Raw genomic sequence first — 11251 nt, 5'->3', positions numbered from 1 at the left:
CATGTTCTGGGCCACCTCCATACATGTGAATTTAATTACCTTTCACTGACAAGTTGAGGAAGACGTTTTGTAATACTGAGTTAAAGGCAGGGAATTTCAAGGTACTGAAAAGTGTTTCAATAGGCACTAAACTCTAAACAGGCAGGAAGGCCATTATAGTGATGATAATGATAAAACTCAGGGCTGTAGACACATACTAATGGGCCTTTCCTGATGAAAGAGCCACATTTCATATGCATGAAGGAGATGAACATCTAACTTTGTAATTGGCTTATATTTCAGGGATGGGGGAAGTGTTTAAATGATTTCTGGTCATGAGAGAATTTGACAGAAAAGAGGGAATGGAGATATCTATTTCCCAGTTTAGATTTTTTTTTTTTAGCAAGATCATTTTTCTCAGTCCATAAGGAAAAAATATCCCTCTGTAGCCCCCAGTCACCTCCTGACTTGATGTCCACTCTATCCGACTGCCTCATGCTTTAGGGGGAAAGTTATGAACCCAGCATAATCAATGACTTTACCCTGACAAATGCCAGCATGCAGTTGGATGGATTATTTCTTCCCATTCCCACCCATGTGTTCTGTAAGAATTCCACCACCAGAACTGTGAATCATATCCTACAAGTCTGAGGAGATATGGTCTGCAGTACTTTAATTCCTCTTCATTGTATTCTGTTTATTTCAGAGCCTCTTGATGAGAGGTTGGTTAAGCTCATCTCATTCTCCAATTCCAAAGGAAAGAGGTTAGAAAAGGATGACAGGTTACATCATTCTCCACTGATTTCTCAAATTAATACAAGGTACAGCCAAGTCAGTGGTAATGAGTGTTCCTTTCCAACCAGAAACTATTTCATTCCTGCATTCAGCAAGCATTTGCTCTCTGTGATGTGAACACTATTATTTGGTACTTCATTGGTTTCCCCTGCCAAGTCACTTTTTATCACCATTTTTGGATTTGGATGTATTTCCTATCCTATTTGTTGAAGAATTTCTTTACTAAAAGTAACTGGGTAAAGTCTATACTACAGACCTGTGGCACCTGTAGCCCACTACCCTTTTCCAAGGGACAGCATTAAATTTCCAATTCAGTGATTCCTAAGTGACCACAAAGAGGCTCCATCACTGCCCCACAGAGTCCTAACTTTTCTTTGCCTCCATGCAAGCCTGCACACACAGATGACTGCATACACACTACGCAGAGCACTTTATGTCCATTTTCTAATTCACCCCTCCCTGTAGCTAGGCACCATTTTTATCCTCTTTAAAGAAGAAACAATAAACCAATGTGCCACACCCAGGATCACATAGCTAGCAAGTGGCAGAGCTGGATTTAAGCCATTACTTTTGGCTGTTTTTAACCAGCACACTCTCCTAATTGTCTCTTTAAAATCTTTTCCTCAGCCTCTTATTTTATGGATGAAAGACTTGGGTCCAGAAAAGTGAAACCAGCTTTCACAAGAGCCCAAGGCTTCTTGAATCCCAGGCTGGAGCTTTCTCTCTGATTTAGTTTTGCTTTCCTCATGTTCGCTTAACCACTGAGGTTCTTGGAAAAGATGTATGTTGTTACCACAGCATTCCAGTGTATGCTACTGAAGACCCTTGAAGTGTAATTAAACAGAATGTCTATAATAATAAAAGCCATCTCTTTTCATGCACTATCCACTTCACTTGCAATACAGAAAGGGTTTGATCCCAGGGAAAAAAAAAAAAAAAAAACATATGCAACTCTGTGATTCCTGTCAAGGAAAACCCGGCCAGTTTTTCTGATGGTCTTGGAGGAAGAAAGCATTTCCATTTCTTCCTCTTAAATAGCTTCTGAAATAGAAGTGTTGCCTTTCTTAAGACAAGGTACATTTTTTGAGGCCAATGGCCACATCTGAATGATACTGAACAGGATGCTGGAAACCATTGATGTAGTCAGCCAGTCAAACGGCTCCATATGGCAGCATAGTATTTCCTGAGAGGTGCAGAGAGAGACGTTGGTCATTTTCCTGCAATCAGGAAAGAACTTTCAGAGTTGAACTTCACATGTGTATGTATGTGCGTGTGTGTGTGTGTGTGTTTCTGTCTGTCTACATGCAGGCACAGTCCAGGAGAAAAGGGAGCATAGAGAGAAAGAGGACAAGAACCATGTGAGGCAAAGAAGTCATCTCTGCCATGTGTTTGCCTTCAGGGAATTCAGAGTTTGTGGTTCTCTCAGCATTTTTGTCTAGAATTTTATTTTGGCATATAAAATTCTATAAATAAATGGATGGAGCAGGGTATGTGAGGGCAGAAGACAAGAATTGTCTCTGAGAGAAAGAAATGTTTATATTACAGAAGCAATGACGTGTTTCACACATTTTGCTAATTTTTGTTTAAAAAGTGTATTTGTACTAAACACGTTATTTCTACAGGTCATGCCAACTATTTTCCTGTACTAAACAACATTTTTTTCTGTGCTAACACCACACACAGACACACACACATACACATGACATTCAAAACCCTTTATAAGCTAACCGATCCTATCATGCCACCCCTGTAACACGTGCCCCAAGCAGCCTACATTCCAGCAAGACAAAACTTCTCGCTGTTCCCTGAACGCCAACGTTTTGGCCTTTCCTCTGCTCATGCCATTTTGGTCACGTTGAATGCCCTTTCCCTTTTTCAGGCTAGAAAATCCTACCCGTATTTCAAAGCCCAACTTAAGTACCACTTCTCTATGAATGCTTCCCCTGACCCCCATCTCCCTTGTTCTTTACCTCATTCCATCTTTCCTCACAGATACAAGCATATGGCCCTGACGGATGAACTATGGATGGCTGTATATGTCTGCCTCTCCATGCTACTGCAGCTCCATCCCTACTCTGCATATTTAAAATTCCTACAGAGCAAAGGCTGTGTATATATACTCGTAACCTACTTCATTCACCCCCACTTGTTTCTTGGTACTTAATGAATAGCAAGTCTTTCAAGCAGACTTGTTGTATGATTGATTTGACTGATTGATTTGTATTAATAAATTTACATGTCTACTCCCTAGCTGTAACAATGAAAATATATTGAACTAATCCAATCCCCTGCCTGGAAGCAGTTATGGCGATGCTTCCTTTCATTTCCTCTCTTCTATGATAATGAGTGAAATCAAATGAAACACAACCAGTTAAAACCTCCATCCTCAAGTTCAGCGTCTATGCTGGGGTGTTTTTTGTTTGTTTGTTTGTTTGTTTGTTTGTTTTTTGCCCCTACAAATCCATTCTCTGACCTTTTCTACCCTGCTCTGTACTCTAGAAGACGAAATGTTAGGAATTGCATCATCCAGGCTGTTTTGCCCTGTAGCTTTTGGCTAATGGGTTCAACTACTGGGAGACACCGCCAGGACCACAGAGGGCAGGCGGAAAAGGAGAGGTCAGAGTATTTATTTTCCTCCCTAACTTTGCTGGAATATAGTTGGGCAGTGGCTGCATTTCCTTATGTAGGCCCACAGCTCCTATAGGCAGCTTCTCTTATTTGTTGTTTAAGTTTTCTAAATGTATTATCTTACAGTTCTGTAGGTCAGATGTTTGACAGAAGTCTTGACGGACTGAAATCAAACGGTTGGCAAGGCTGCATTCTGAACCGGAGGCTCTTGAGAATTCTGCTTTATCATTCCCATCTTGTTGGGTCTGCCCACATTCCTTGGCTCATGGCCTCTTTCTTCCATCTTCAAAGCCAACATTGCCTCTCTCTGGCCTTTCTTCATCACATCTCTGGCCATAGCAGGGAAAGTTTCTTTTCCTTTAATGACTTAAGTGATTAAATTAGGCCCATCTGCATAATTCAGGATAATGTTCTTATCTGAAAGTCCTCAACCTTAATCACATGTGCAAAGTCTCTTTTGCCATGTAAGGCAGCGTATTCACAGACCCTGGGGATTAGGGCACAGACATCTTCGAGGAGCCATTCTTCTGTCTATCACACTTGGGTTTAGCTCACTGTTCCCTTTATTTGCCTAGACGGGTCAATCGCTTCTTGACGTTGTTAATCCCTGGGACCTCATTATTCTGTGTTGGTTCCCTTACTATACCCTCAGCTTTACACATGGTTTCTTCACTAAATTATCTTTAGTCAGCCCTCTGAGCATGCTGTATGATTCCTGCAAGGACCCTGACTGATCCCACAATGCTCAATCACCCACCACAGATAAAACTGTGTGGCTGGAGTCCTACTGGAATCCTAGCAGACAGTATTTGGTTTTCTGCTAGAAGGTCACTGATGATCCCCTTAGAGAAACCAGCTGTCTGGATGAACAGGGACCAGTTTTACCCACCACTTACTTTCCTTCTTATAACTGTGTGCATGAAGAGTTGAAATGGGTTTTTGTACCTGGGAAATATGAAGAGGCGGCTCACTCAGCAAAGTTAATAGCTGGGCAGCTTCATTACTTTGGGAACTATTTGAGGACCAACTATCTCCTTCTGCACAACCAGAAGAAAAAAATATTCAAATTTCTGCTGAAAAATCAATAAAATCAGGGCTCTGAAATATTTGAGAGCAAAGCAAGTAAGGTTCACTCCAACGCATTCTTCATCCCCAAAGACTCTCTCCTCAGCCTTCCATCTCAGCACAATTAACTTCAAAGATTAAGAGCATCTACTTTGGCAGGAAATAAACCTGGGTTTGAATCTCAGCTCTGTGGCTTGGATAAATTATTTAACATTTCCAAGCCTCAGTTTTCTTATCTGTAAAATGGAGATAGTGTCTACAGGATTGCCGAAAGATTGAATTTAGGCTATATACATATTCACATTGTGCCTAATAAGTATACATTACGTTACATACATAACAATATATAATTATAATTAATTAGTAGTATTAAATCCTGCCAATTCTTTAAGGCCAAGTTCAAATCCTCACCTCCAAGAACTCTTCCTAGATCCCTCCAAACTTCAGAGATCTCCCTTTCCTTTAAATTCTTACAATCCTTGTAGATAATGCAGTAGACAATTTGGCAGCTATTTACAGTAATGACCATAGTCTCCTTCCATAGTGAGAACTGTCTTTGTAGGCGTCTCCCTTTGTGCCTAACCTAATGGTGGGCATAGAATAGACACTCAGGAAGTATTCATCAATTCATCACCTTCCAGATGAATTGCCATCATGAAGGGTATATTTTCTCAACCTTTCTTCCGCTTTTCCTGGCTGTATTTGCCATTCTGAAGTGAGAGGAGAAAGTAATACAGTGTCCATCTGTACAAGAAAACATAGACACTTCCTCCTCTTTTAAAGTTAGAGAGGTGTCTCACAGTTTTCCAAACCACGGAGAGCATTCCCAATTTTACATTTTCTGCTCTAATATCAGACCATTTGTCAGGACATGTGCTATAATTCTGACTTCAGGAAAAATGACATCTTCTACACTCCTTATATTAATCAAGATAGTCTAGATTATGCCAAAGGAACAAATTTTCCCAGATCTCAATCACTTAAAAGCTGAGACAACATAACAAAAGCTTATTTCTCTTTAGTGGAATAATCTATTGAAGAATCAGGGAAACCATCTCCACACAGCCCCTCATCAGTCCAGGCTGATGCAAGATTCTCCATCCTCAAGCTGCACTGTCTAGAACATGCCATCTCTTCAGTTATAAACAGTACAAGAAGACAGTGCTGGAGAGTTTTGCACTAACAATTAAGTCCTAGGTCCCAACCTGACACACATCACTTCTGCTTAACAACCCCTGGTCAGAACAAGAGTCACATGGCCCTGCTTAATGGCAAAGGGCATGGAAAATTGGTATCATTGCACTGGCCTGGAAAGAGGGGAGAACCAGATTGAGCGGAGCATTGGAAGTCTTTATTACACTTCTTAAAACTCTTGTTCAAATCTAACTTGTATGACAATCTTCTCTCCTCCTGGACTGCAAACTCTTTGAGGGCAGAGGTCCTAATAGATTCATCTCTAGTTCCGCTCCCCACTCCCTCAATGCCTTGCTAGCAAAATCTCTAGCACATGATCCAAGTGTATTTATCAAGTACATTTTTTAAGTTTACCAAATAGTTATTGAATGCTTCCCATGTGCCTGGTACTGTTCTAGGTGATGAAGATATGGCCCTGAACAAAATGTACACCAATCTCGAGGCTCATAAAACTTAGATTTTAGTGTGAAAGGAAAACAAATCAAAAAAATAGACAAAATGTATGATTAGGTGACTGTTGATAAGTGCTATGGAGAAAAATAAAGCAAGGAAAGGGGTTACTAAATATATATGTGGCAGGGGTGTGGGAAGATAATGACTGTGTGGGGCCAAACAGGGAGGAGAGTTGACCAGGAAGACCTGTGCTTCTTGTGGTGACATAAACAAGGAGAAAGGGTATAATAAGATGAGTGTTGATGGTCTCAAGAAAGTTGGCAGTGGTGAGGCTGTGAGTATTGGGTGTGAAAAGAGGAAGAGATTGGAGTCTTGTCAGTTCATGAAGAGTTTGAGAGTTCCCTTTCCACTCCTGCAAATACTAATAAGGAGAGAAGGACACAGTTGGCTTTTCTGATTGTCCTTTTGGCTTACAGAGACAGGTATGGAGTCTAACAAGAGGGCATTTTAACAGCAGCTTGTGGGTGAATTTAATTGATATTTTTCTGTCATACATTTTCAGGCACCTTTTATATATTTTTTCTTTTTTTCACTTAAATTAAAAATTCTAATAACATCTGTAGAGTTCATTAAAATGTCTCTTTTTAAGGCTATTAGCAGCTTCTTGGTGTTCTCTCTTCACCCTAGTGTGAAATTTCTGCCTTATAATTTGTTGGAGAAAAGACTTTTAAAAATCTGTGAATTAAAGACCTCTTTGAAGAAGGCTCCTACTGTGTTGGTGTTTCTTTCATTTTTCTTTCATGCTTTAAAACTCTTTACCCCACCCAGATAATCATATGGACTATGGTACTTATGAATGGTCACATTTATATGTATCTTTTGTTAATTCAACTATCTATGGCATGTGGGTAATCTTTGTTAAGCTCCAAATAACTATAAATGTTTCATTAAAAGGACGGATCTTCAGAACTTCCAATATTTTTTATTAACATCTATACTGCTTAAATCTTCCTCACAATGAGATGGATAGAGTAGGAAGGTAGGTGGCTTAAGTCCTGTCTGAGCTCCATTATTGAAGTTTCATGAATGTTCTGGAATTCACTTTTCCTCTTCTGAAAGGTTGATGACTTTTACTCTAATTGGTAAATCATTATCATCAGTTTTATAGTAATTACATTTTTATTACTCTATACAGGCATTGTACTAGACATCTTATATGAATTACCTTTTTTATTGTGGTCAAAAACACGTAACACAAAAGTTACCATCTTCATGATTTTTAAGTGTACAATACAGTAGTATTAATATAAACACGTTGTATAACAGAACTCCAGAACTTTTTCATCCTGCAAAATTGAAACTACATATCCATTAAGCAACTCCCATTTACCTCCTGCCCCAACCCCTGGCAACCACCATTTTACTTTAGGTTTCTAAGAGTTTGACTATTTTAGATACTTCAGGTATGTGGAATTATGTAGTGTTTGTCTTTTGTGACTGACTTATTTCAATTACCGTAATTTCTTCAAGGTCCATCCATGTAGAAGCATATGACAGCACTTCCTTCCTTTTGTGAGACTGAAAATATTTCATTATATGTATGTGATACATTTTATTTATTCATCTGTTGATGAACATTTAGGTTATTTCCATCTCTTGGCTATTGTGAATAGTGCTGCAATGAACACCAATGTGCAAATATCTCTTAGAGATCCTTTTTCAAATATTTTAGATACCCAGAAGTGATATTGCTGGATCACATATTATTTCTAACTTTTAAAATAACCTCCACAGTTTCCCATAGTAGCTGCACCATTTTATATACCCACCAACAGTGTACAAGGGTTCTAATTTCTCCACATTCTCACTACCACTTGTTATTTTTTGTTTTAGGGAGGGTGGCCATTCTAACAGGTGTGAAGCCATAGCTCATGGTGGTTTTAATTTGCATTCCCCTAATTATTACTGATGTTGGGTATCTTTCAATACGCTTATTGACCATTTTTATATTTTCTTTGGAGAAGTGCTTGCCCAATTCCTTTGCTTTTTTAAAAAAACTGGATTGTTTCTGTTTTTGTTGAAATATAGGAGTCATCTTTATATTCTGGATAATACTCCCCATCAGACTTACAGTTTGCAAGTATTTCCTCCCATTCCTTGGTTGCCTTTTCAATCAGTTGTTTGTTTCCTTTGCTGTGCAGACGTTGTTCCATTTGCTATATTCTCACTTGTCTATTTTCACTTTTGTTGTCTGTGCTATTTGTGTCATAGCCAAGAAATCATCGCCAAATTCAATAGCTCAAAGTTTTCCCCCCATGTTCTCTTCTAGAAGTCTTATAGCTTCAGTTCTTATTTTTAGATCTTTAATCAACTTTGAATTCATTTTTTAATATAGTGTAAGATAAAGGTCCAGTTTCATTTGTCTGCATGTAAACATCCAGTCATCCCAGTACCATTTGTTGAAGATACTACCCTTTCCCCGTTGTGTAGCCTCGACACTTTTATTGAGGATCATTTGATTGTGTACATGAGGATTTATTTCTGGGCTCTCTATTCTGTTCCATTGGCCTTTATGTGTCTTAAATGTCATCATCATGCTGTTTTAAATATTGCAGATTTGAAATGTTTTGAAATCAGAAAGTGTGAGACGTCGAGCTTTTTCTATCTCAAGATTGTTTTGACTATTTGGGGCCTTTAGTAATCCCAGATTAATTTTTGAAATTTTCTGCAATTTCTGCAAAAAAAAAAAATGCTGGTGTGATTTTAATAGGTATTGTATTGAATCTATAGGTCACTTTGGGTAGTATAAACATTTTAACAACATGAATTCTTTCCAAGAAGGAACACAAAATATCTTTCCATTTATTTGTCTTTTTTCAATTTCTTTTGTCAATATTTCCTAGTTTTGGATGCAAATTTTTCACCTTGGTTAATATTATTTTTAGGTTTTATTTTTTTGATATTTAAAATGTAATTTAAAACAATTTTTCCTTTTAGATTGTTCATGGTTACAGAACTTTAACTGTTTTTTTGTGTGTGTTAAATTTTAATCCTGCAACTTTGCTAAATTTATTACTTCTGACAGGTTTTGTGTGTAATGTGTGTGACACCTTTAGGATTTTCTATATACAAGATCATGTTGTCTACAAACAAAGAACATTTTGCTTCTTCTTTTCCTATTGGGTGCTTTTATTTCGTTTTCTTCCTTATTGTTCTGGACAGGATTTTGAGTATTATGTTGAGTAGAAGTGGTGAGAACAAGGATCCTTACTTTGTTTCTGATTTTGAGAAAATGGTTTTAGCTTTTTGCCATTTTGAGTATGATGTTAGCGGTGGGCCCTTTACCTATGGCCACTATTAAGTTGAAGTAAAATCTTTCTATTCTTAGTTTGTTTTTACCATGAAAGAATATTAAATTTTGTCAAGTTTTTCTGTATTAATCTGCTAATGTATTACATTGATGAATTTTCATATTCAAACTAAATCCCACTAAATCATAATATGTAATACTTTTAATACATTGTTGAATTTCATTTACTAATGTTTTGTTGAAGATTTTTATGTCAATATTCATCAGGGGTATTGGCCTGTAGTAGTTTTCTGTCTCGTATCTTTTTCTGATTTTGGTATTAGGGTGGTGCTGCTCTTATAGAATGAGTTTGAAAATGTTTCCTCCTTTTCAATATTTTGGAAGAGTTTAAGAATTGGTAGTTCTTTTTTTGTTGTTATTTAGTTTTTATTTCATAACCATAAACTTAACTCTGCAATCCAGCTAGGCATGGAAGAGAACAAGGAAAACATGGAACCCAGAGGGAACTGCAGTAAGAGCACAAACATTCTAGGATATTGAGAGCAAATGGGGTGGAGGGGTGCTCTCTTGAGCTACAGAAGGAATGGTCTGGTGGTTAAGATAAAACATAAGTCAAACGTATTCAAGTTGTCCACAGTCAGCAATGCTGATCTTCTTGCTGGTCTTGCCATTCCTGGACCAAAGTGCTCTGTGGCCTCCACAATATTCATGCCTTCTTTCACCTTGCCAAAGACCACATGCTTGCCATCCAACCACTCAGTCTTGGCAGTGGAGATGAAAAACTGGGACAATTTGTGTTGGGTCCAGCATTTGCCATGGACAAGATGCCAGAACCTGTATGCTTCAGGATGAAGTTCTAATCATCAAATTTCTCCCCGTAGATTGACTTGCTGCCAGTGCCATTATGATGTGTGAAGTCACCACCCTGACACATAAACCCTGGAATAATTCTGTGAAAGCAGGAACCCTTATAACCATAATCCTTTCTCTCCAGTGCTCAGAGCATGAAAGTTTCCTGCTGTCTTTGGAAACTTGTCTACAAACAGCTCGAAGGAGACGCGTCCCAAGGGCCCGCCATCCACAGCGATGTCGAAGAACATGGTGGGGTTGACCATGGCTGATAGTACAGGGTACCTGATGGCAGAGGCGTCTACAAAGCTGGTGGTAGTTCTCTAAAAGTCTAATAGGATTCTCCAGTGATGTCATTCAGTCATGGGCATTTACTTTGTTTTTCTGGATTCTTGATGTGTGTTTTTTTGGTTTTAAATTTCAACTTTTATTTTAGACACAGGGGGTACGTTGGCAGGTTTGTTACATGGAAATTTTGCAGATGCTGAGATTAGGGGTCTGATTCCCATCACCCAGATAGTGAGCATAATACCTAATAGGTGTTGTTTTTTTTTTTTAAACACATGACCCTTTCTCCCTTCTCCCTCTAGTAGCCTTTGTCTGTTATTCCTATATTATGTTCATGTGTGCTCAATGATTAGCTCAATTGTAAGTGAAAACATGTGGTAGTTGGTTTTCTGTTTGTGTTACTTTGCTTAGAATTATAGCCTCCAGCTGTATCCATGTTTGCACAAAAGATATGATTTCATTTTTTAATTTATTTTTATTTAGTTTTTTTTTTTTCGAAATGGAGTCTTACTCTGTCACCCAGGCTGGAGTGCAGTGACATCATCTTGGCTCACTGTAACCTCTGCCTCCTGGGTTCAGGTGATTCTCCTGACTCAGCCTCCTGAGTAGCTGGAACTACAGGCATGTGCCACCACACCCAGCTAATTTTTTCTTTTAGTGGAGACAGGGTTTTACCATGTTGGTCAGGCTGGCCTCCAACTCCTGACCCCGTAATCTGCCCACCTTGGCCTCCCAAAGTGCTGGAACTAC

The 11251-nt window shown here is 38.6% G+C and overlaps 1 pseudogene; it reads right to left on the bottom strand.

The window, feature by feature from the left end:
• Window positions 1–9976: 9976 nt before the first annotated feature.
• On the bottom strand, window positions 9977–10488 carry LOC112427920 (peptidyl-prolyl cis-trans isomerase A pseudogene; annotated as a pseudogene).
• Between the last annotated feature and the right edge of the window lie 763 nt (window positions 10489–11251).

The sequence above is a fragment of the Macaca nemestrina genome, chromosome 14 (assembly GCF_043159975.1).
Source record: "Macaca nemestrina isolate mMacNem1 chromosome 14, mMacNem.hap1, whole genome shotgun sequence".
In the NCBI taxonomy this organism is placed as follows: domain Eukaryota; kingdom Metazoa; phylum Chordata; class Mammalia; order Primates; family Cercopithecidae; genus Macaca; species Macaca nemestrina.
This window is presented reverse-complemented; position numbering and strand designations above follow the sequence as displayed.